This window comes from Aulonocara stuartgranti (genome assembly GCF_965226115.1).
Source record: "Aulonocara stuartgranti genome assembly, chromosome: 4".
NCBI lineage: Eukaryota > Metazoa > Chordata > Actinopteri > Cichliformes > Cichlidae > Aulonocara > Aulonocara stuartgranti.
The window spans coordinates 9,675,746-9,703,478 of record NC_138942.1 but is presented as its reverse complement, the minus strand read 5'-3'; the positions used below and the strand labels follow the sequence as shown (position 1 = coordinate 9,703,478).

Sequence of the window (27,733 nt, the reverse complement as noted above, 5' to 3'; positions counted from 1 at the left end):
TTTACCACAAAGCTATCTTTTGTCATTTATAAATGTTTAGTAGTCATTAATAAATGTTGACATGTTTTAAACTTTACAACAAAACTCTCTTTTGTCATTTATGTTTAGTAGTCATTAATAAATGGTGTTATGCTTTACACTTTACAATAAGGCTCCCATTTGGCATTTATAAATATTTATTATTCATAAATAAATGGTTTTATGCTTTACACTTTACAACAAAGCTCCGATTGATAGTTGTGGATATTTATAATGCATTTCTGAAGTACAATTTTATATGATAAAAAATATGTTTACAAATGCTGATTGTGCTTACAGGATAGTAACTTAGTCTGAAATGTTTAATATAGCAACTCTAGATGAAATATATAGGTGAACACATTTGGCTCACTATTTGGCAAGAAACCGGTCAGTTTTTTTCCTCTTTCTCACCTTAACTAATGCATAATAAACCATTAATAATGGTTTATAAAGCATTTACAAATTAATTAATAATATAGCTATAAACTATTTATTAGCATCTATAAGGGGAGCCTTATTGTAAAGTGGTACCAAAAATAAATATGAGATAAATATGGAAATATAAATGTCCATCCATCCATCCATCCATCCATCTTCTTCCGCTTATCTGGAGCCGGGTCGCGGGGTCAGCAGCCTAAGCAGAGAAGCCCAGACCTCCCTCTCCCCAGCCACCTCCTCTAGCTTATCCGGGGGAACACCAAGGCGTTCCCAGGCCAGCCGAGAGATATAATCTCTCCAGCGTGTCCTGGGTCTGCCCTGGCGCCTCCTCCCGGTGGGATATGCCCGGAACACCTCACCCAGGAAGCGCCCAGGAGGCATCCTGGGGAAATATAAATGTTTAATGCCAAAATTATAATATTCAAAGAAAAAGGATGTAATGTTTCTACATGACCAGCACCAAATCCATAAATCTTCTGTGTAATTTTATGAATACAATGAACTGCAGGTCATACAAAATCAAGCACCTAATCATGCAGTCTGCCACTGCAAACATTTGGCTCACTCTAAAGAGGTCACTAAAATCCAGTGTGGTACTGTCATCAATATTTAAATATTTAAAACAAAACTGACGCGAACATCAGCTCGCCTGACGTAAACTCCCCATGATGGTATTTGAACAAGTCAGGTTATGAAATTTCTCCTGTCCTATATATTTTACAGTCAGTTGTAATGTAGTATTATTACAAAATAGAAGCATTCAGTGGCAGACTAAGTAAGGGGCAGGGTTGCCAAGTACTAAGGCACATGTGTAAAAGTCACCAATGCACTGCTGACTCAGTAACTGGAGAGTTCCGAACTTCTTCTGACATTAACATCAGCACATAAACTGTGTGCCAGGAGCTTTATGGCGTGGGTTTGCATGGCTGAACAGTTTCTCTGTGCAAATTTTAGCTGACCCAGTGGTTTTTGCTAATATAGTGTATGCAGTAATATCTTACTGACTGTGCTTTTACTGACTGTGAAGCACTACGGTCAACTTTGTTCTTTTTAATGTGTGGTATATAAATAAATTTTGATTTGATTTGATCTTAAAGTTATGCACAGTAAAAGCCCCGGTAAGCCGCCATTTAGTATTCTTCTTAGCACACGCTAACCAAGCTACATTTAAAAAGAATTTCAGCTAAATGAAGGACAAGCAATGACAAACCTAATGACGAATTTATGGAGAAAAAAGGAGACAAAATATTGGCTGGTTTGTTCAGTAATGTGCTGTATGCTATCTTTATGTTAGATCGTAAACTCTTTTTGAAAGGGAAACGAGATCAAGAAGAGATGAGAGAGTATCTATATGAGACACTGTTGATTTTAAAGCAATTTCCATTAAGATATGAGGTAATGCTCTATCAAAAGCATAAATCAATGATTTTTTAAAATTCACATTCTCCGATGCAATGCAGAAAACTGGTCAAATTCATCCCATATCATGATTGTTCATAATCAATTACGTTGAAACCAAGCACACCATTGTTTTTCTTGTGACATTACCAATAAGTTTGGTGTGTCACATGGCCCTTTTACTATTGAAAAAACAAAAGTTGTATCCAAGATGGCCGACTTCTAAATGACCACCATGGTCACCACCCATCTTGAAGAGTTTGCCCCCTCACGTATACTAATGTGCCACAAACAGGACTTTAATATCACCAACCATTCCCATGTTATTACGGTGTATCCATATAAATGGCCCACCCTGCACTATAATTATTTTAAAACATGCATTGACCTGAACAACATCGACCACACGAGTTGCATAAAAATGAAAAATGATTGCTGCGAAATTTTAGCTTCATAAATAATATGTTTTATCATATCTTATATATGTTTTTGAAAATCAGTTCATTGATCCACTTTAGGCTTTTTTGTCACACACTGAAATCTGAGGCAATTTTTAACATGAGTATGTCAAAAACTATTAAAGATACATAAAAGATTATCTGAATTTTGCTGAGTATTCCTTTGATAAAATATGAAAACTTCCACACTCCTTGAGTTGTGTAATTCAATAACATATCATTCAGAAATCTTCAGTGCAATTTAAAAGATTTTTTTACTCTGCGCTCAAATATGCGACTTTGCATAGATGTTAGACTTTTTTCTTTTATTTAGTAAGCTCATCATCAGACATTTTTTAATGCATCTGATGTATCTGTTGCAGATCTGGATTCATTTTGATGGTAAGAAAGAGAAGTGAATTTATTTATTTTTTCTTTTTGCCACAGACTTTGAAAAAATGGTTTGACAGTGGGTAGACAGACTATTTTCAAATATATATATATATATATATATATATATATATATATATATATACATTGAAAAGTAAAATATATGATGCTAAGATTTTCACTGGAATTATTATAAATATTAAAATTTCCTGTCATAACATTTTAATGGGATGGAATGGCCCACAGTCCTTCTACAAGTGTTGATTAAGGAAACAGGAATTTGGAGGCACTGTTCTCATTTGTGCTGCCAACCTAAAATGCAGTAATATCATTAAGTTGATAAATTTCCCATAAAGATAACTTTTACATTAATGTCTCGTCATATATGAGGTTGTAGCAGTGATGGTTAAAATCTTAAATAAAATAGTTTTGCTCCTTTGCGGTACCCTGTAAATTGAACCATGAAATGTAACACCAGTTTCTGCGCAAGGCTTTTAAAGACAACAATACCTGTACATGCATGTTTCTCAAGTTACTTTCTACTCATTGTATTATAGATGATGTTCCTTCGTTATCCCTTTTTAATTATTCAGATCATTTACAGGTGCAAATTACAGCAACTCATCTCTCATGTTGCAGTAAAAGTGAAGTGGCCAAAACGTCAGTTTGATGTAATTTTCATAATCCAAATTAATTTTTCTACATTTTTTTTTAGATATTTTTGTTGGGATTTTTGAAATAGAAAGCAAACCTTTTCAGGCAAGTCCGCTGAGTCATGACAATTCATCCTCACAGCCACTGACATTAGTGTCTTAGCGGCTACAGAGTAAAGGTAGCGCTTTGCACTGTGATTTATTGAGTGGCCCCACTGCAGAGGGAAGTGGAGGGAGAATAAAGTGCTCTCACCTGAAAAGTGAGGCTCACTTTGGTCAGAGAGATTTTTTTTTTTTTCCAGAGGCTTCACTGCTCACATTACTGTAAAAAGAGCCACCGAGGTCTGAATGATTCCATATTCATGAGTGGATTAATGAACAGTTGCAGGAATCGTGTCTGCGGCAGTAAATTAATTCTCAACATTTATCAGTGTTGAATATATGAATGGACAAAAACAAGTGTGCAGGAGGCTAAAGCGCTGACTATTTGCACTAAATAATGAACAGAGAGGGAATGTTTGCATCTTTCTCCTGCATGTTCAGATGAGTGCCTGGGATTTGACCCTGTAAACTGCTTGAACATACTCTTCTTCTTGGGTTTACAGATTTGTGCTATTGTAAGTTTCTGTGTTAACATATGTACAGTGCAGTCCATGAATCCAACACTTTCTGTGCATGTTGAGTTTTAGAAGTTCATGTCCCAGATTTAACATATTTTATCACTCCCATATAGTGAAACCTTCAATATGAGTAGGTTATAGCATAAAAATAAACATGAGTAAAAGGATTTTATGGCAGTTGGTCATCTTGACAACTTCTACAAACAACTTGAGGGCCTTTTTTTCTGGCTTTTACATCTTCAGTCCTCTAAGTCTCCTCTGATCCCATCAATTAAACTGCAGGCCTCTCTTTATAGAGGGCTTATGGCTTTCGTCCTTTGCACAGACAAGGTTGCACAGAGCCTCCACATAACTTGACTGAGTCGTTCACAGTAAATTGACATGAGTGTAAATTTTATTATATTGAATGTAATGTACAGTTACTATCAAAGAATATTAGCAATACATCAGTTTCATTAGGATTAAAAGTCAAATACAATTTAAATGCTGGGATTAAACTAACTAGATTAAGCAGAATTTTTCATTTTAGCACAATGTTAAGCATGTCTACATCATAAAGTCAAGATATGTGCTTCCTTTACTGTGTCTCAAACAACAACATTGCCAGGACATACATAGGAAATATATCTATTAATAGTATTAATATTATTAATATTAATTTGATGTAAATGCCTCAGTCCAAAGATCAGTCTTAGACAGGCCGCCATGCTCACCATACTATCCAAAATGTAATACAATTAAATAAAAAAAAAAAAAAAGAAGGTTGGGTTGTGCCTTAACTTACCTTGTCAGGTACTAGTAAGTGAGTGGCAACGCTCCTGACTTGATCTTCCTGGAAAACCCTTCTAGTCAGTAAAAAGAATTTCACCATCAACTCAAGGAAAGTCTCTATGTGGTCATCCCCACCCTACAAATCCTAAACCAACTCACACTCACATCTCATCTCATTTTCTGATGTAACTAATAAGGATGGGGATTGATAACAAATCCAATTCCATAATTCCATTATCATTATCACTTATTGATTCGATTCTCATTGGGATCTTATTTGCTCTCCTTTGAGAGTCACCACCATTGCCACCAGTATACCGAAGAGATTAGATTGGTGGAAATTGCATGCTGCGTGTTCAAATGTTTGTGCATGTGAGGGGTATGTCCCTTCTTTGTTGTGATCAGTGTCATGGTCGTTAGTCAGAAACCTGCAATGTATTATACAGATTACACAGAACACTTTTTGAAGCAATGCATTGCATAACATTACTTTTTTGAATCTCTATAAAATGACCTGAAATGCATCGTCTTATAATTGCCATTTAACAAAATAAACCTCAGGCTACAGTTCCACGCACCAACACAAATCCCTATCCCAGTGAGGAAACACATATGATCTTTCTCTAAATCTTTAGGTATGAACATAAAGCTGAAAGCACAAAGCAAAGATGAAAACCAGCACAAAAGAAACTGGCACAATGGTTTTACTTTAGAAACATGTGCAGATAGAAATGGAGGCTGCAGCCTGACTGCTCATCACTGTCTTTGTTAGCCACTGCCACTGTCTGGCTGCTGGACTGGGGTTTGTATTCACTCAGCTTACTTCACTCTCGGCTCTTTGCTAGCTTAGCGTTAGCATTTAGTATGTGCAGGTGCTTACAAAGAGCTGAAGTTGTTTTGCTAGCATAATGCAGCTGTTTCTGTCCTGGATGCAGTTTTTATTTTACCATCAAGCTTTTGTCCTTTTGTGCTATAAAAATATTATTAATTTCTGAATCCACCCTGTAGACTGCACCACTGTTTTCCGCCTCTGGCACGGGAACTAAAATCAACTGACTTTAGTGCGAGTGCAAGAACTGATAAGTGGTATCGATAGGCAAGCAGACTAACGATTCCAAGAAGTTGAAATTCTTCGAACCGGTTCTCTACATGAATTGGGAAGAATGAAGAGAATAAATTTTGTTAGATTCACATACTAGTTCGAGTCTCCCAAACACAGCAAAAAAATCAATTTTATGTGGACAAACAGAGTCCTTAAGCAAGGAAATTGCAAAAGTGGCTGCATTATAGATCAGAAAAGCCTTGGTATGCATTTACATTGTAAAAACCCTTGTTTTTTAAAAAGTGACTCATCTATAATCGTGGGAGGTTGTGGCCAAACTACGCAAACATCTTTTTAAATCAGACCTATGTGTTAATTTTCCACTGATGATATCAATTACACTGATTAACGCTTAGAGAAAATTGTGGGAAGCTTCACGGACATCCTTTGTAAACCAGTAAATCTCAGTTTAAAATCAGGTTTAATGATGGCCCTGATAACAGGACTCAAATTAATGCTTAAGCTGCCCATTTGTTCTGGTGTTGAACTTGACTGAATTCTTGCTGTAGTTCAGGAGATGTCCTTCAGCTTTGCCTAGTAGAAGTGAAGGACAATGTGTCACTGCAACATCAATGCTCCATTGCATCATATCTTTCCCGATGTCCTCGGTGTTTACTCATGGGCATTTTAGAGAGGATTCACATGAAAAAACTTTTCTGCTGTCTTTGTCATGGATGGCCAGTTCTGTGGTTATGAAAGGATGCAAAGATTCTCTTGTTGGTATTTTTCTTTTACTGTTGTCTTTTAGAAATATTTACTTTTAATACTGCTGAACAGGAACACCATACAGTATATGTTTTACGTGACTCCAACTGAACAATGCAGGATGACTCTTTTCTTTTCCTTAAAAGAGCTTCTGTGCATTAGTCCGTTCTCAGCGTGCACATCTCTCTAACTGTTCTTCTCAAACAATCTAAGAATACCAAATGCCCTCTTTAGCTGGTCCTGCCCTGAAGAAAATCTGCTAAAAGCAATAAAAGCAACAGTGTAAGACCACATAGAGCCCCTGCTATACTTGTCATCCTTATCATTCTACCCCACTTATTCCAGATAATAACAAATTATTCGCCATGCCACTCAAGAAATCCTGCTTTTGCCAAGAATAAAAGTCATTATGGTGCTTCACAAGATGTCCTTGATGAACAATCCTCGAGAGCAAAAACAGACATGGGAGTACATTAATGTCTTCATCACATGCATGTGTAAAGGCCACTCTTCATCACACCACTCTGCCACTCTGTTATTCATTCATCACTACGCAGGGTTGCCCTGGAAGCATGGACGAAGAAACTACGAGACAAAGATCAGACATTAAATGAATGACTTCTCCAGAAAAACAAAACAGCCCCAGAGTTTGTGCCACTTAATAGCTTTTCTGCTTTTGTACCCTAGGGTCCAGTCTACGCACAGAGCACAGAGATGGCTTTAACAAAAGATTATGAATGTACCTCTGAAACCAAGTGTCAACAGTAGGGTGTCTTTAAATATGGCAAAGGTTAAGTGCACAGCTTGTTTAGGTTAAAGCAACACAGGAGGTAGTGCACATATTTTAAAACAGTTTTATACAATATACAGTAATACAGACAAGAGGTACTCTGTTATAAAATACTGAAAGTGAGGTTAAACTATTTAAAATCTTAAATTCCACTAAGCATTTTGCTATTAGGCCTACTCTACTGAAAGTTGTCTTGACTGAGATGTCTAAACTACATGCAAGCAAGCTAGGATGGAGGATTGGAAATTTATACTTCCTCTCTAAATATAGAGAGGAAAGTTTAGGGTCTCTGCCTGCCCACTCTTGCTTATTTCTAACTTTTGACACTCTGAAAGGCTGGGGCTAACTGATTTAACTGATATTAGTTAATGTATGGTTGAATAAATACTAAATACTAAACTGATATTAGAATTTACAAAGAGCTAATCAGGGACAAAATTATTAGGTGAACTAGTGAAGCAAAATAAAGAGAGGGCATTGTAACGTTCTGAGAGGAGAATATCCAGGGATGTTTTACTCGGCAAAATGTTACCACCTCCTCTTTTATAAAGAATATGCCTAAACTTAATAAATAAACACAAATTGCAAAGTTATTACCAAGATAAAACAATGTATTTAGTCTAATTTGCCTGTCTAAGAAATATTCCTCAATTAAATCTAAGGTTTTATGTATGAGGATTTCAAATAGCAGTGTTTCTATACCCTTTCTGCCTCTGTGTAAGTAAGCAGCAGCCAGGCACAACTATTATAAGATCATTCCTCATCATCAATGATGTTAGAGAAGCAACTGTTGCTGTCCATTATTCTGGGAAGGGTTATAAGGCTATTTCCAAACAATAAGGTGAGAAAGAGTATCCATGACAGAAGAATTTTTTTTAAAAAATGAAGAGGTTTGCCTCTTGAAAGCCTCTTCTTTCTAAAGAGAAGATGGCAGCACAGCTTAGTTTTCCAAAGTTGCATCCAAAGAACCCACAAGCCACAGGCCTGGACACCTTGCAGTCAGTGACCCGTCCAGGAACACTTTTTCTCTAGAGTCAGTGATCATACTGATAATACTAAATGGTTTTGTTTCACAGGCATACATTTGTTTCCAAATTATCACCCCCAGTTTCTAGCCAGTTATTACAATACATAAATTTACCGTCATTAAATTTAATTAAAGGTCTTATTACTCAGCTATAACCATTGTTGTTACACGATAACATTAGAATCTTATTTGGCCATTACTTTGGTGATTAAGTGGTAATCATTTCCTTCTTCCATATTATTATCTTCTTATTGCCTCCTGGTTACCTCACTAATACCACACTATTAGAAAGCTGTAATAGTTTAGCAAACAACTACAACCTGACAGAAAGTTTAGGTTTCATCTGTTGTAATTTTAAAACATACAAATTCACGTAAAAACCTAAAAACAATAAACTATAAATAAATGTGTTTGAACTGTAAAATTCTATAACCAAAATTTAGTGTCAAGCATTCATGTTGTACTTTACAGATTTTCTCAGTTGTCCAATTGACTATTTTTAAATCACAGTTACACAGTTTCCAAAATAAAAAGAAAGTCAATTTTTTGTTTGCTCTTGAAAACTTTTTAGAATTTTTAGACAGCTGTCTACAGTTTGAACAAATATTAGTTTACTGTATATGGCTTTGTGAGCAAATCGGGTCATGTTTCTTTTAGCTGCACAGTTTCACTATCCATTATACACCAGAAGATTTTAATTGTGTATGATTATTCTAAAAGGGGCGGCCTGCTCAGATTAATATTTAAGCCTTCAGCTGCCTGGAAAAGTTGCAAAAGAGGACAGATGTGGTCTAAATGCTGGTTCTTTCCCTGTTGCATTGCAAGGAGCAGCGTTAGACGTGACGGCGGTGACATCTGTGGCTAAAGGAATAGGAGAAACAGAACAACTGCCTTCAATATACAATTCCACTTTGTAGGCTTATGTTTAATTCCTCTTGTTTAGTTCTGTGAAGTGCTGCATTATTTTTCTTTTTGTTGTTACTTTAGTCTGTGTACTGTATTATTTAAAGGCTGGCTGGATTATTTTTGTTCTCTCTCCATACATGCAAATGTACATGCTCTTTGTCTTTACAAACTAATAATGCCTTAAGCCTTTTGACTGGTACTTATATAGCGCTTTTCTACTCTACTTGAGCACTCATTCATAGCTAAGTGCTTTCTTTCTAACATTCAAACACATTCACACGCCGATGTATGCATCTTGCACAAGGATAGGTGGCATGCAGACTGGAGCAGCCAGGGATCAAACCACCATGTACTAATTCGCAGACGAACGGCTCTACCGCCTGAGCTCAGCCAACCCAACACTGGAAATCAGCATTTGAATAATGTTACTTTTGACACATAAAAGAGGACAATTCTCCCTAGAAAAGTTATTGTCAAGTGCACTGTCCAATATTAGCAAAAACATGTGGGACAATAATTTTTCAATTAAAAATGAGAAATGCCTTCTAGACTCGATCATTGGACAAAGAAAATGTAAATATTTCAAATATTAAATATGCATAAACCCACCCTGGTTTACATATTGCCAAAGGACCTTTTGATTTTTGTCGCAATAATGTATTCACTGACACAAAAACAGACAGATTAATTAAAAGTTTTAGGATTTGAAGGGAAATGCATCTTCGGAGCTGACAACTTCAAAAATATTGCGAGAAATGCACCAAAGCATTTAAGAAAAACTGTAAGCAGCAAAGCCATGTTCCATTTTCTGTAAACCCATTACAACATCATTATAGTGGCTCTAGACAGCATGCCATGCTACTTTAATATTGAATGAGTGAGGGAACAGCACACCAACATCTTGCTTTCATGAAGCTATCAGGAAACCCATTCTGTCTCCAAATGTGTTTTTTACTGTAGATAGGGGTTGAGGGCACAGTAAGTATGCCTGTCTATTTTTAGAAATGCAATTTCAAAGTTTTCTGTCTTCATACACATGCACATGGGCCAGTTTTTAAATGAAAGGATGAATTTCCATGTGTGTGTGTGTGTGTGCGTGCTTTACGTGTGTGTGTGTTTTTGCTTTGCTTAGGGCTTGTTTGTAGTTTTAACAGGTAGCAAATACTTTCCTCTGTAGAGGAAACGAGCTGTGAAACTTTCCACTTCCTTACCTTTAGGCTTAAATGGGACTTAGTAACTGAGATATAAAATCTAGAAATCACCTCCCAAGTATTACCAGACAATATGTAAATTTAATGACTTCACCCTCTAGTTCAGTTATTTCATGGTAGGTTGGAAAGCTTGGCTATAGTGTAATCACCTGAATTTAGATTTGCACACAGCCTCAGGTGATGGTTTCCTGCACTCATTTTTTTTAGTTCCCACTTGCCCAACACCAACGCAGTCAGGAAGCTTAACTAAATGGACTCACAGTGCAGTGTTCATGAAACACCTCTTATCACACAGTCTCTTTCTACATCAGAGTGGAAGTTTTAAAGAGCAGCGATACTTTTAGCTAGTCTGCTTCTCACTGCAGGGCTGTTGCTTGTGACTGCGTTGGGCTACAAAGATGGGTTGTGCCTCCTCCACCCTACTTCGGATGATTTTAAGAGCAACTAAATTATCTCAGCGCTTGCTGAATGACAGCTCTGGAAGTACATAACAGAAAAATGTATTTACCAGCATAACCTTGTCATCTTATCAAAATAAAAAAATGTCTTGATGTAATAAAAGGAAATGTGACTCATAGTAATTCCTGTGTACAGTTTTTGAAAAGCAAGACTCCTGTCACATCTTAACACCTCTCACAAGCTCAGAGTGAGATCTGGCCTTTAGCCAGTAGTAGTAAATGTGTTATATTACAAGACAAAATAACCTTATCAGAACTGTCAGTCTATGCAGCTTGACTTTATAATCATGAACAATTAAGAACTTGAATTTTTTATAACATGGTCCATATTTTTAAGTTGAACTTCACAAAACTATTTCATTTTCATTCGTTTTAATGTATTTTCAAGTTGTATGCCATACATAGCTGTCTACAGCTTAAGGTACTAAGGTCAATACTTTTCTAAGGACATGTTCTCTAAATTGCAGATGGTTGTAGCTGCCACCTGATGCCCACAGGGTTCATCCAGGAATGGAACATTTGAGACGACTCTCTTGAGGCAGAGCAAGAGCTGAAATCATGTCTTTATGGAAACACTCTGGACTGGCCAGAGTAACAGCTACATGCAGTTAATTCGAACCAGTTTAATTTTCAGAGTTGCTCCACTGAAGGTGGACTCAAAAGTTAAAGTAACATTTATAACTTTTTAATGCAGTCTTTCTATTAGAATTGTGAAAATGTGTATGAGAATATAAATGTTAAAATTAGCCCCATGCCACACTGGGCTAGTGACTGGTCAGCGAACATCTGGCAATTGGGTCACGGGTGAAAAATGGGTTAAGGTGAAACTGGTGAGCCTTTTGAGATGTCGGCTGAAGCAGAGAGGAGCAACTTTTTTACTTTGAAGGTCAATGGACTCCTTTTCTGCCACTTTTTCAAGTCTTACCACTGGCAGGAAGCGGGTGTTTGCAGACAAGTTGCTGTCTTCCATGCCAAATATGGGCAACCATGGCAATCTGCTACTGACCAAATCACAAAGAGGTACCATCTTTCCAATACAACACATTTTCCCCCAGTGACCAGAGGTTGCCAGTGGGTTATCAGGGAGTCACGATCTGCTCTTTAGGCTTCTGTGACTGAGCTGAATCAGACATCAAACACCCTACCACTTCTCCTATACAAAGCAAACCCCTAACCTAAACCAACCGAGCGTTTCCAGACAAAAGAACCTGGAGGATTTCCTTTTGTGTGAATTTATTCTCCCACCAAGGTCTTTGTCACTGAGGTCACTGACAAACATGGAGCTGCTCATCAGGAAGCGTTTGTACACTTTGTAATCAGACTGTAAAACTAAATGTTAAAGAATGCCTAGCAGCTTCCAGCCATTGTGGCCTCCTATGATTTAACAGTGAGATGAGCTGAGGTGGTGCTGATGGTGGATTACAATAACAGGGCTTACTGTTGCTGACATTAAGGGCCATGATACATTATGTCTGATGTTGCCATTGTGAATTAATATATAAATCATAGAACTGAGTTCTTGATGTTCAAGGAGAATAGAGACATCACCCAGTTGGAGAATCTATAACCGTTTTCTGGGTCATTCCTTGTTCTTTTATGTATTACAAAATCAGAATATTATTTATTATCTCTCTACTGTCTCTTTTTTAGTGCTAATGTGGAGACCTTTCTCTGCAAACCACTTAAGGCATTCATTTTGCTGCTACTGCACAGAAACAACAAGATTATTTGTATTTTTACAAAAGAAGAAGAGGGAAGCAGTTGGAACTTGACTTGTCATTTTTTCTTTATATGTCAGACTGCAAACAGTAGGAGAATCTCTCCAAGCATTAAAAAGTATTTTTATTTTACAGCTTTCACTTAAGAGAGTAATAGTACAAATAAAATGAAATTACATGAAACATCATTTATACACAATATCATACAGCACTCTTTTATTGTGACAAGTCTTTCTTTGTCTTAAAAGCATAAATCATTTCATGATTTTATTTTCATTGAAACTGTATGAGTCATCTCGGAAAAAGTTTACATGGAACAGAAACAAATGGCAATGATTTAAATTCTGAACAGTTGCGTCACGCTGTGGTCGATACAAGCTATTTTTGTACTCATATCCATGTGTGCTCCTCTGCACGTCAGCAGCTGAGAAAAATCAGTCAGATTGGTGCCAATGCTCAACCTTCCAACGCTCTGGGTCAGCATCCTGGAGATGTGCCAGAAAATCCAGCTTCTCGCGACCATATGGGGTCTGCTTCTCTTCACCACCTCCGCACCTCCCCTCCTTCATCCCTACCTCCAGGGCTGCCACCTGACAAATCTTCAAATATATCTTCTTGCATAAAAAGCAAGAAAAAAGTAAAACAATAAGACTTTCTGTTAACAACAAGGAGGAATATTACTTTGCATCCCAACATTTAAGTCTAGATGGGAAAATTATTTAAAATTAATACATATATGATGAAAACTTGACATTTATGCCATAATTTACTTTATTAAGTAACCTGTTATTAGTGCAATGGTTCAATCTTTGATATTAACAAGAATAACAATGGAGGTTGGAGCTTTAAATGAAAATATCTAGATTTTTAATTATTTTGCATTTTTTTTAAATACAAGACTTTGTCTTTAACAAAGAATTGTAGGTGGTCTTGTTGCAAAGCTTTTTTAAACAATTCACTGCAGAAACAAAACAAAAACTAGTTATTTGCATATCTTGTTCCTTGCCAGCTTCATGGCAGGTGCCAACACGACAAACTATCTTTATTCTTCATGAATGTTTTGCGCATTTGATAATTATTGTCTTCCATATAATGAGCACCTCTTTGAACTGAATTCCCTCGCGGAGTGACATTCGGTGCATATCTAATTTGTGGTGATGAAGCCAGTGTGCGTATGTGAATGTATTTGAGAGCGAATTCTTGAGCTACCTGACTGTTAGAGCCCAGTGTAGGGAAAATGTTCCCTATTGGTTGAAAGATGGCAGCAGGGGCAGCTGCAGGACTGACCCTGCCAAGGACGGAGAGCTTCCCATGCCTGTTCAATGCCATAAAATGGGTCATTGAACAGCTAAATGGAGTCATTATGATGAGTAATTAAAAGAATACGGCTAAAGACTCCCAAATTCCCCTTTTCTCTTGGTTCCGCTGCTTTTTGTGTTGTCATGGGTCTTTGCTGAAAGGCAGCTGTCTTGGGCCACTTTAACTATCACCCCTTTCACTGGAATGCAAATAGCAGCCTCCACCACTAATTGGATCACATTATCTATTGTCCTCTCATAGACTGAAAATCTAGCCATTTTGCCGTTTTCCATAACTGATTGTTGGAGATTTGATTTTTCCAGTGCTTTTCATTTGACCCAACATGTTATACACTCTGAATCACAAGAGATGAGAACAAAGAATTGTTTGCTTAGAGTAAAAAGAGTAACATGAATACTGAGTGTAAATGTCATTTAGAGCTTGCTTATGTAGATATTAATATTTATGTAAGTGTGAAAATTGCAGCCTTGCATTGCGAACAGAGAAATATACCAGCACGGATGAGGCATGGACAAAGGATGAAGAAATTGTGTTTTCCTTCTGTTTTGATTATTGCAGCGAATACAAAGCGTGGCTTTCTTTTGAGTGTAAAGCTTTTCTTTCTCTTTATTTTAACTTCCAATAAAAATGCATGAATTTGTGCACAAGTTGCTTTCCCCTGGGCAATGTGTGTAGAATATTCTATTTTGCTTTATAGGCAGTCATTAAGACGATGGGGGATGGGGTGGAGGGTGATGTTTGATTAATTAGTGAGCCTAAGTTTGGCAAGACCGGAAACTGAAACAGAGGATTTCATTAGCTTGTGCTTGTTAGATAAGGTTAATGAGGTAGTTCTAATTCTTGAAAAGAAAATACATATATTCATGCAGCTGAATTCATTTTGGAGACTATAAGCCAAATGAAGGTGAACAAGCAGGGGGGGTGTTATTGTTGTTTGTTTGTTTTGGGTTTTTTTATTCATGATTCATTGAGAATGGTATCCATGGATTCTATTAAGATGTTGACTTAAGGTTAAATGGTTGACATACTGACATAAAAAAATCAATTTTATGAACCTCTTTGTTGAAATTGAAATATTTACATGATTCTCTTTCAATTATTGTTCCTCAGTTGACATCTGCAGACATCTGTATTGCTGGAGGACACCAGGGATGCTTTCCCTCGCTGAGGATTTCAACCTAGACTACAGTGGTAAGTGCAGGTGTTTGGTACAGTCTCACATAGCTTGAGTCAACTCGAGTGCTGCATGAGCAATCACCTCCTAAGAGGATAACAGGCAATCCATCGCTAATCCACCGGTCAATATGCATGACAAGAACAGTACAGTAGCAAAGACAAACTACTCAGAGGACATGTCATTCTGAGAGTGGACAACTCTTTTACCATTTCACCATCTCAATTTTTTTTTAATTAATTATCTTTTTTCAAAAATATGGACCCGAAATGTCCATACTTGATTACTCTCGCTCTTTCTGCCTTTCTGGCTATATCTATATATCTATATGTATATCTATCTATCTATATGTCTGTGAAGGTTCTCAGTCATCCAGGTCATCGTAGTCAAAGGAGCTTGCAAAGAAAAGCGTCTGGACTTCTTTAAGTTGCTTGAAGACGTTTCACCTCTCATCCGAGAAGCTTCTTCAGTTCTAAGGTCAAATGGTGGGGAGTCCCAGATTTAGGTTTAAATCTGGGACTCCCCACCATTAAAGCTGGAAGTCTGTAAACCATGGTAGAGGCTCTGTCAGGGTTTGGTGCTGGATTTTAGTCAGTGTTGTTGGGGATCTTGTCAAAATTCACTGAATTATGACCAGAGAAGTACCATCATATTTTGACCCACCATGAAATACCATCTGCATCAGCATGACAATGATCCCAAGAACACTGCCAATGCAGTTAACCCTTTAAAGCCGGTCGGAGCGGACACGCTCCATTTTGCGTAACTATTTTTAAATCCTGGTAGCACTGCAACCACGTAAGCTAGCACAATAATTTTTTTTGCATATGAAACCGGAGGAGTTGTACTTACATCTTATGCCATCAGCTTGTCCTAGGTCACAGTTTCCTTCCACATATAGCTTTTCAAAAACTGCATAAAAAGCACAGAAACACGCTTTGCCGATCCGATCAGCTGTTTGTAACACTTCCTATGTCCATCAGCGTGAACTATCGCATGTCCGGCATGACCTGCCCGAAAGCGGAAGTGACGTCATTTTGCGGAAATGTGGTTTTTTACCATCGTGGCCTCATGAGCCTATACTTGTGTTTTTAAAAGTTTATTTGACTTTATGACTTTCTGTGTCGTTTCTGGGATGCTGAGGACTCATATTGCACTGCTGGGAATATTTTATTTTGATGCATATGCTGTTATTTTGCAAATTTGCACTATAATATATTTTTTCATTTTTCCTGCAGTATATGAAAATTGGTGTATCTCAAAAATAAAACTATGAAGACACTTAAAATAAATTTCCTTTGGTGGGAAACTAGTTTGTGCAACTTTTTTGTATTTACAGTTTTGAGGGATAAGCCTCTTAAATTTCTCTAACTAGAAATATATGTTAAAAAAACAAAAACGATTTTAAATTTTTTTGTATTTTATTGCACTTTTTTGCAATTTATGTAATTACTATGCACTTAATGCAGACATATTATTAAAATTTGGGCTATAGTGGTTGTATTGATGTATAGCAACTTAAAATGCTCCAAAAAATGGCTCCACAGCATGTAAAAATATACTATAAGCTCTGGCGGACTTGGTTCTATGGTAGGTCTTAAAGGGTTAAACACAAAATAGAAAAACACATAATAGAACACTGTAATTCATGAATTCACATCCCCAATATGGACTTCAACATTACTGAGGCAATGTGGGATTATCTTAACAGAGAACAGAACAAAAGTCAGACAACTTTCAAAGAAGAGCTTTGAAATGACCTTCAAGCAGCCTGTAGAATGATTATTGAAGAATACTTGAAGAAGTTACAAGGAAACTTATTTAAGAAAGTTTAGGCTGTGCTGAATAATAAAGGTCGTCATAGCGATATCATAGGGAATGTTGACTTTCAGGCTTGTTCGAGGTACACAAATTGTGTTTTGCTGTATAGTTTCAAGTATATCTGCAGATGTGAAGGGTGGCTCAAAACCTTTGCATAGTAGTATATCCTATATTAACACTGCATTAAAATAAATACATTAAAATGGACAGGGCCTTGAAGAAGTATGGTCAGTGGCCTTATACCTCAACGTCCACTTTCTACGTCCCATTGCTTCATATTCATGGGACAAAGCCATATTTGAACTCATTTAAATAAAATACCTTATCACAATGTTGCTGTTTTTTAATAATATATTCAGTGAATCTAGACAGACCAGCAGATACAAACACCTGCCAAAATACTAGAAACAGCCTTTGTTATAGTACACACCCAGACAAACACACACACACACCAGCCTGGTTGTTGCAGTGGATAATAATTTATCATCGCAAAAATGGGAATGAAAATATCTACAGTCTGATAACAGTGATACTGTATCACACTATTGATTAGAGTTGTTTTACCTCATACTGTATAATCTTATGGTTTTCCCCTACTGGGACCTTTTTTCTTTTTTTTACTTTGTTTATCACGATCCTACTGGAGAAGCATTTTTGCAACCTCACTTATGTTATACTGAATAGAAAGTCTTACTGAAGATGGTGATTTTCATGATCACAGTATAAGTTTCTGACATTTTTCTGACCGTTTTAAAGGTATAATTTTGCCTTCCATGATAATTCCCATTTATTTATTTATGCTTTCTTGCTCTGATAAAACTGAAAAATAATGAAAAATTAGAACTCATTAAGTGGCCCTTCACAAAAGAGATGCAGAATCATCAGTGACTCACTTCCTTGCAATATATATTTACATAACCTGCAGAACCTTTCAACTTAGCTGACTCACTAGTTACTCAGCTTGTCTGTCATGTAACAGAGAGTAGGAGGGAAGTGCCCTATGGGCCATGTTCACACAGTGACAATTTTCCTCTGACATTGCAATGAGGGTGGGCAGATGAGGTGCTGTAATAATGCTTTACTGCTGTGGTCCAGTTGTATAAACGTAAAGGCTCTGACAGACTGTTACATCCAACTCAAAAGCATACTGTATTTGGTGCAAAAATTGTGTGAAAATACACAAAAATTGCATAGACGGAAATATGAACTCTACTGAGTCAATATGTAAACATGTTCACTTACATATTGGCAGCTAAATTTGTACTAACATGTGTAAGAAGTTGCAATAATGTTGGTGTTCCAGCGATTTTGTAACATGCCTGTAAAAAGATTTAAAAAAAAAATAAAGTACATTAGATATTTAATTCAGTCCTTCAGACTATTTAAAAGGATGAATTTGACATTTTTTCACATTCCACAATCCAAATTTCCATATATTTTTGTGTCACTGAACACAGCCTTTCATCAGCCTAGTCTGGTACGCAATGATTAATGTCTATGTACATGAAATCAATATTTTCTATATTTAAAAGCCAAAAAAAGTCTACATTACGAGGCTGGATGGGTTGCTGGTGTAGCATAGCATTTTTCTAAAAGTCTTACATTACTGGACTACTGTCCCAGTTTTCCATTTATTTCCATTCTTTTAAAATATGTAATTAATTATAAATATTGTAGTCAAATAACAAAAACTTGGTTTGGTTTAATCATAAAAACTACTGGCTTAGAAAAAGATCAGGATTTGGGTTAACAATGCAACAATGTCTTTAAAGCTTTGATTTCTCAGTCACACTCGCCTGGTTTCAAAGGACAAAATATGAAATTCTAATACAATTTATGCTTCCTATTGAACTACGTTACTTAAAAATTCATGCTCATGTATCATGAAAAGATACATTGCTTTTCATGACTAATTTACATTTTGAGCTGTACATTCGGGACATAATTGGTCCATTACTGTTAGCATGTTAGAAAACAATTAGTGCTGATGTTTTTTTAGTGACTTGAAAGAAGGTTGTGTTTAACGATCTGTTATGAAAATGTGTATTAATATCACATCAGTTTCCTTTTAGTATATCGTACTGACTATAGCCTCGACCCCTACCCCGAACAAGAGTAGAGGCAGGGGTCTAAGAGCTAAACAAATTGAAATGAGTAGTTGAAAAAAACCCCGAAATGAGTAAAATGTGTCTAAAATAAAATTATATGTGTTGGTAATTTCACAATTAAAAATACATGCACAATACACGTGAATGACTGGCCTTCTTGGTGTATTCACAGGTGAGAAAAGGACATTTTCTGAACAACAGGACCTTAATGTAATTATGACCTCTTAATAGCATTTAAATAACAATAATAATAATAATAATAATAATAATAATAATAATAATAATAATAGTAAACAAATATTATTTATAGATTGCTTTGATAGAAGTTTGAATGCAGAATGCTCAAATGACATATTTAAGGAAAACATAAGTCACACTAGCAAAAAAAAATACACACACATACATATATGTATACAAAAATATTGATACTGATTGATAAATAACTGCTGTGGTACAAGTGATCCAGGCACTATGAAGAAAATATGTCGCGGCCTTTTACGTTCCAAACACCAAAAAAGTCCAAGAAAAGGCTGTGGGTGGCAACGGGAGGTTTGTTTTAGAACGCACTTCTGACTCCATTGTTATGCCGTCGTATGCCGTTTATTTCGTGGAAAATTATAAACAGAAATCAGTCAAATAACTTCTTAAAACTTAAAATTAAACGAAAGTTAACTTAATTTGCTTTAACAACTTCAAAAGTGGTCAAAAAATCATTTTCTAACCCTCCCGTCTTCCCATCTGACATTTGGCAAACAAAAAACAAAAAACCTCTTTACCACACCCATCCAGGGTGCTCTTAATCTCTTGATTAATGGGAGGGTCCATAAGCTAATAAACCAATCACTTTCCAAAAGCTTCTCCAATAAAATTAATTACAAATTTACATAACAAAACTAGGTCAGTATATTCTTACACCTTTAAAGAAAAAACAAAAATGAATACAAATTTTAGTTATTTGTAATCATTTCAAAGTATACCTAATAACTCTCCACAAATCAAACCCTAATAAACAAGACTATGCAATCTTTAAATGAAGTAGATTAAATAATAATAATAATAATAATAATAATAATAATAATAATGACTCTGTAGAAAATTAATGAGTCATCAATAATAAAGCTTCCTTCATTGTTAGAGATGTTTGTTACGTTTCGGTGTTGTCAGTGTTTTGTTTTTGGCGTGACTGTTATGTGTTTCCTGTTTTACTTTGAAAGTCTGTCTTATCTTAGTGTGTTCAGTTTACGTTTTCCCTGTCTCGTCAGTTCTAATTTGCCCCAGCTGTGTTTCCCTCCTGTGGTCCATTCCCTGATTGCTCCTTCTATGTATTTAAGCCTTGTGTTTCAGTATGTCAGGGTCGCGATCTTCCCCCGTGTTGTAAATAGTTTGGTGTTTGGTGATATAAATAAATGTCGTTTCTTGCTTTAAATGTCGTTTTGGGATTATTTTTGTGGAATCCCGTATTAGTTTTTTCTCGTGTTTTTGCCTTATTTTTACTTTTTTTCGTGTTGCACTCCGGTTGCCTAGGCCGGGGTGTAACATATGGGGGCTCGTCCAATCGCTGAGGGGTCCGAGGACCGCTTCGGCCGTCCGCCGTCGCTGGAGGGTCCGAGGGAGGGACCGCTTCAGCCGTCTGTCTCCGCTGGAGGGCCCGGGGACCGCTCCAGCCTTCATCCGCCTTCGCTGGAGGGTCCGTGGGACCACTCCAGCCTTCGTCGTCTGCTGGAGGGTCAGGGGGGCCGCTCCAGCCTCCCTCGGTTTCATCTGCCTCCGCTGGAGGGTCCGAGGGACCGCTTCAGCCTTCGTCTGCCTTCGCTGGAGGGTCCGTGGCACCGCTTCAGCCTTCGTTTGTCTTCGCTGGAGGGTCCGTTGGAGGGACCGCTTCAGCCTTCGTCTGCCTTTGCTGGAGGGTCCGAGGGACCGCTTCAGTCTTCGTTTGTCTTCGCTGGAGGGTCCGAGGCACCGCTCCAGCCTTCGTCGTCTGCTGGAGGGTCAGTGGGACCGCTCCAGCCTTCATTAGCCTTCGTCCGTCTTCGCTGGAGGGTCCGTTGGAGGGACCGCTTCAGCCTTCGTCCGCCTTCGCTGGAGGGTCCGAGGCACCGCTCCGGCCTTCGTCTGCCTTTGCTGGAGGGTCCGTGGGACCGCTCCAGCCTTCGTCTGTCTTCGCTGGAGGGTCCGTGGGACCGCTCCAGACTTCATCCGTCTTCGCTGGAGGGTCCGTGGGACCGCTCCAGCCTCCACCAGCCTTCGTCCGTCTTCGCTGGAGGGTCCGTTGGAGGGACCGCTTCAGCCTTCGTCCGCCTTCGCTGGAGGGTCCGAGGCACCGCTCCGGCCTTCGTTTGTCTTCGCTGGAGGGTCCGTGGGACCGCTCCAGCCTTCGTCTGCCTTCGCTGGAGGGTCCGTGGGACCGCTCCAGACTTCATCCGTCTTCGCTGGAGGGTCCGTGGGACCGCTCCAGCCTCCACCAGCCTTCATCCGGTTTTGATCAAACATTTCACTTGGGGTTACATGTTTGATTTTTGGGTAGGGGGAAATGTTACGTTTCGGTGTTGTCAGTGTTTTGTTTTTGGCGTGACTTATGTGTTTCCTGTTTTACTTTGAAAGTCTGTCTTATCTTAGTGTGTTCAGTTTACGTTTTCCCTGTCTCGTCAGTTCTAATTTGCCCCAGCTGTGTTTCCCTCCTGTGGTCCATTCCCTGATTGCTCCTTCTATGTATTTAAGCCTTGTGTTTCAGTATGTCAGGGTCGCGATCTTCCCCCGTGTTGTAAATAGTTTGGTGTTTTGTGTTTGGTGATATAAATAAATGTCGTTTCTTGCTTTAAATGTCGTTTTGGGATTATTTTTGTGGAATTATTAGTTTTTTCTCGTGTTTTTGCCTTATTTTTACTTTTTTTCGTGTTGCACTCCGGTTGCCTAGGCCGGGGTGTAACACTTGGTTTTTTGTGTCATCAATTAGATGTGCCGCTGACAAGCCATTCATTGTATGAGGTAACACCTAAATGGATAGTGACTCTCATCTTTTATCTACCAAAGAAATCATCTTTAGTACTTTTTATGTAAAACACTCCTTAAAACAGTTTTTTTGTTTGTTTGTCTTCAAAGTGGGAGTGGATTTATGTCATTTTAATCAAAACCAGAATTTCAAAGGCAACGGGTCTTTAAGTGTCCTTTATCCTTTATATACATTCTTGTCAATCATATAAGGATAAACAGTTTTAATAGGCACCAAACATCAAATCCCAACATCAAGCATGCAGTGATCAATTGACTGACTTGATTAAATCCTTGCTGCCTTTCAAGTGCAGCTAAAGAGATTCATTTATTTTTTTTACTTCTTTACCCATTGCTAGGGTATAAATTTTAAACCATATTATGCAAAGAGCATAGTAAGCTGATCTGCTCTTGTTATTTACTGCTATCCTAAAACAAATTTGGCAGCCATTGAAAAAAGGAGTGCAGCTATGCTTTAACCACTGTCAATAAAAGATGTGGGTCTGCTGAGTTTCAAGTGACAGATCTGTGAGTTCAGAGCTGGAGAGGGACCACAAAACTCCCAGTTTAATTATTTTATTCTTGAAAAGAATGTCTAGAGCAATATTGTTTTAGGGCACCCATATTTCCTCGATTCTGTAGAGACGTATGTGGTTTTACTTCACTGATTTGTGCTGGGTTTGCAGTGAGCACGAAAGGAAGAAACATCTAAATCACACTGAGGGATAATCTTTCTTTTAAATTGATTGTTAAACCCCTTTGCCTTTTCCTTAGGATTTAGTTTTACAGCTGCACCAACCTCTTTTAATGGTAATTTCTCAGAAATTCAACAGAAATTTAGTTCTATTGTGAAAATCTAAATCAAAATTGATACAGGATTCTGAATATCGAGTCTTCGATCACTGTCCTACCTAGACAGCTAGCCCTATCAAGTTGTATAGTGCCAGCTCCTCCATTAACCTGCATTCCTAATTGATAGTGCTAGAGAAGAGTTATTTGAATGGATTACTGTAAAGAGCATCATGGATTAGCTAGTGAGAGACATGGATCTTGAGGGAGTCTTAAATTAGTCACATAAAGTGATTATAAAACATCCATATGGTCGGCAGTGATTGGGCTCCCTCCTTATCAAAGCAGTTTAACCCTTCTTGTAATTTCCTCAAAGCATTGATATCAGTTTGGCCTGTTAAACCTTACGTTGGCTGTGATGTGCATGGGCAGAGTACACTATGTTGTGATCAATGCCTAGAGGAAAGAAGTGCAACTGACCGTAAACATGGCTTTGGTTTGTCATTGATTACTTAGTTGCCAGGACATCAAGCTGGTAACACATACTGCAGCGAGTATGTGTGAGACCAAAGTCTCTTTAAATCATTATGGTCTTTGAGGAAAGACTGATGCAACGTGCTGTATTCTCTGAATATGACTGAACCAACCATATTTGAAAGATAAAAAGGCTTTTTTTAGGCCTTTGATAACATTACTGGTGGGAATGACAGTGCTATAGCATAATAAAAGAAAATCCCAAACTGCTGCATCTTCTGTGGTGCTGTTGCAATTCTCTATTGGTGCATTTCCCATAAATTAACTCATCCACTTGCCTTTCCCAGGCTGTCATCAGCCTTAATGCACTGCAGTTTTAGTAATCACTTCACTCACTTGATGATACCTCAGTACATTAATTTGTTGATGAGATATATCTATTAGAAATATTGCTTTAGAATTTGCACCACTGAAATCAAAAATATACATGAGCCAATATCCTGTACACCTTCTACTACTTTTGTATATAGACTTGTGTTAAAAAAAATTAAAAACAAAAGTAAAATTTCAAAAGGGGTCGTTTCACTTCAAAATGCTTTGCAGCAAATGGGTCAGTTGCACCCGAAAATAATCAAATCCACTAAAAGTGCCTACACCTTCAGAAGAGCAATGTTAAGAGATGTTTTAAGCATCTTCAGCATGCATAGATAATTTGAAAAATGTAGAATGTGAGACTATGATCAGGAAAAATCCTGTAAAGAATTAGCGGTGGTCTCAAAGGAACCAATATTGGCTGCTAAGCTACTTCTGAGGAGGGGGAACAAGGCCAAGTACACAGACAAGAATTTCACAGTGTGTGCCTGGAAAATAGTCCTATTTATGAGTCCAAGTTTGAGATTTATGGCAGCAACCAAGGGGTGACAAGCAAGAAAGATAATGATAATTCAATGTATCAAACCAACCGGCAACCACGATGGTGAGAATATTTAAAGTCTGGGGGTGTTTTTCTCTCTGGAGCAGCACTACAGTGCTTTACTTTCAGGTTAGCATCTGAGTGAAGCATGCATACTGCAGCGTAACTGCATGTTGTCAGATTTTACATAAAACGTGCAGATGTACAATCTCATTGAAGCAAAATGGAAACAAAGGAAATATTTATTCAAACCGCAGGTTTCTCATTCACACTGTCCAAAGACAAGATTATATTAAATTCACCATAAAAGAGCAAAAACAAACTGGAACAAATGCATGATTCCAAAATGTTGACAGTCCCGACAAACATACTTACAAGTCAACCATAAAGCCAATCAACACAGTGCTTGTTCTTATATTGTCATTTCCATTATTTTAATTAAACCCTCTATTTTGTTAATAAAGATGTGCACAGGAAACCAGTCTGTGACTCGGCAATGAGAAAAGCAATCATGGAGAAAATGAATAGAATTTAAAACATGGAAGCCCAGTTTTGACAGACAGCTGTCAGCCATTCATTACAGACTCCCTAATGATTTTTTTTCCACACCGCTGATGAAATGCTGCAGCACCTTTCTCTGCATGACAGGGGACTTTTCCCATAATGACACCTCAGTTCTTCCATCTTATTACATGCCACTCATTTAGTGAGTCAACTGAAAACAAAACCCCCTGCCTGTACGGGAAATTTCAGTGATAAAACATACTGTAAGCAAGCCACAAAGAAGCTGTTTTTTGTTAATGAGTACACTGCTTTTGAAAACCAGATTTAAGAGATGTAACTGAGTGGAGAAAGCGGGAATATGATGCTTGTTACATTGGTATTTAATTAATGTTTTAAGAAATTTGCAACTGTGCTTTATACTCGGCAAGTACTTTTGCTGAACAGGCCAGAGAGGATCTAGCTTTATAAAATTCCTAGAGCATCACTTCTTTTCACATTTTTTAAAAGAGATGGAAATAAATTTGTTTTGTTTCAGCATCCTGTTCGCTCCTTTGTGTTTTACAATTTATTTGAGTCAGTGATTCATTTAATTTTCATTTGGTTTTTATTTACACTTTGACTTGGTGCTTAGGTGTTGATGCCAAAAACTACTTGGTTAGGTTTACAAAAAGGAAAGTGGTTTGGATTAAAATATGCCCCTTTGAAAAGTAATGCTGCATATTGAAAGGAGAACTGACAGACTGTTCTCACAATCAGGTGGATTCTGTAGCATCGCCAAAGTAACCCATAAGTATGATACACCATTGGCTTTGGCAAAACTGCATTTAGCAATGCCCTGGGAAAGAGAACAGGTCACAGGTGGCTCTGGAGCTTCATCTTGCTCTTTTGCCCACATCTAGTGGCTCCCTGTGGTTTTTACAAGCAACTAGATATATCTTTATTAATATGAAAAGGAACAGTTGTTGCACTTTTAATATTTTATTGGTATTTATCATCACTGTAAGTGGTTCTTAAAAATTTCCAACCGTAGAAAAGTGCAGACTATACACTCAATACATTTGGCTGCTGTCCCCATTAAGTCTGGCTCCTTAGAAGGACTGTTAGCTTTCTAGCCTGACCAGTGTTTTTAGATAGCTCCGTGGATCTGGTGACTTGCTTGTAGTTGTTTTTCACCGTGACAGTGACTGACACAGTGAAACTCAAACTTCAGTTTCTATGACAGATTAATCTGATTTCGATTTTGATATCAACACTGATGGGAGGTTGTTCTCCAGACATGACCCGGTGACCAAAAAGCAGCTCATCAGTGGAAGAATGCTCACTCTCCCAGCTCTTAAAGTGATGCATCAGGTGACCATGAGCACACTTCTTTCTCCTGAGGCATCGCATTGTCAGATTTCTTCCATCCAGTAAAGCGTAATTTCTGACTGACCTTTAACCAAACAAAAAATAAATACATAGCAATGAAGCACTAGTCCTTATGTACTAATAAAGGTTGCAAAGTGTGATCTAGACCTTCAGCTTTGCTTTAATGTTACAAGGCTCCTGCCGTACTTGGATCTTGAAAAAAAAGCATATTTATCTGACAGTTTGACAGTTTAAAGTCTATGATCATGACTAAAAGCAATCACTTCAACAGAGCACCATAAAAGCAGAGTGCCTGCATTGGTGAAATGATTAATCACATCACAAAACCATCTGTCTATGTCCACTGTGTAATGTGACTTGTCATGTGACCTTTCGACTCTGCTGAATGATAATTGCCTTTGTCTCTTTCCCTTAGTAGGTTATGACACAGATGACATTTGGTGACTGCACACCTCTGTATAAGTACTTTAAAAGAAGTATGCAAAATACAACACAGATGAGGAGAGTCTGCAAGAGAGGCATTTATTTTAATTTGGAACATTTGTATTATCTATAGTGGTGACTGAGGCTGGTGTTAAAAGCCTGACTGCAATGGCTCTCTAACTAGAGCGAGATCTACCTTAATGCCTATCACACAGGGGGCTCACTCACATTACATCACAACACGCAGTGTTTTTAACCTCTATTTTTTACCTATAACTTAAGATATTTTAACCTCATGAAGAAATAGTTCAAAATATAGCAAAGCAAGTACTCCTCATTATGCATGTGCAAGTTAATTCAAATGGACATCAACAGTAAAAATGCAAATTGTGCGACACTATCATTAGAGCATTTATTTGTTTATCATCCAAAATGTATGTTTGCTCTCTGTGGATTTATCCATTGCATCCTGCATACTAACAGGGATAAAAGTCCTCCCAGCAGTGTAGCTATCATCTCTTGTTGCAATCTCCTTCCAGTCTGCACCCATGTTTTCTGTGGTGGACCAAAATGCCTTTCACTCCTTTGATAGCAGAGCACAAGCTCAGCATTACATCCTCTGCCCCTTGTTGAGCCTGAGAGAGTTTGTCCTGTCAGAAACAATAACTTTCCTTTCAAGGCAGGGATCGTTTTATTTCTTAGAGTAGCGATCACACAAGGTGGTTGTTTCCATTTGCCACCCTGGTGTTCCTTTTCATTTTTGCACTCATCGCAGATGTTTCAGTGCCTACAAAAGTTACATTTTTCTTGCATCCTTGCTACCACCAATTGATTTTGTTTCTTACCACCTTGTCCATCCGTAATGGACTTTTGTGTTCTGCAGAAAGAAATGATCATGAGAGACTATGTAGTCGTGATTTCAATCATATCAAGTAATAATCACTTTATCTTTCTGGCCACTAACTACACAGTTCATTTGCATAACAGATTACAACATGTTCTCAATAAATCTGTTCTTTCTGATGCTCCTACTGGCTGTCACTCAGCACCAGATGCTTAAGTGCAACAGCCATGAAGGGAATATTACATTTGGGCACAGGCCTCAAAGCATCAGCTGAGTGATTGAAAAGTCAAATTTGCTGAAGAAGGTAAATTTGTTATAGTTTCCTGATACCAAAACTAACTTCCCACTATGTAGATTATTGT

The 27,733-nt window shown here is 37.7% G+C and overlaps 1 protein-coding gene across 1 annotated transcript in view; it reads left to right on the top strand.

Moving 5' to 3' along the window:
• elfn1a (extracellular leucine-rich repeat and fibronectin type III domain containing 1a) overlaps positions 1-27,733 on the top strand; it is an 80,334-nt gene that overhangs the window by 38,661 nt on the left and 13,940 nt on the right. Inside the window, exon 2 of the mRNA XM_082529961.1 lies at positions 15,076-15,156. The gene's annotated coding sequence lies outside the window, so the exon portion shown is untranslated. The remainder of the gene's footprint in view (positions 1-15,075; positions 15,157-27,733) is intronic.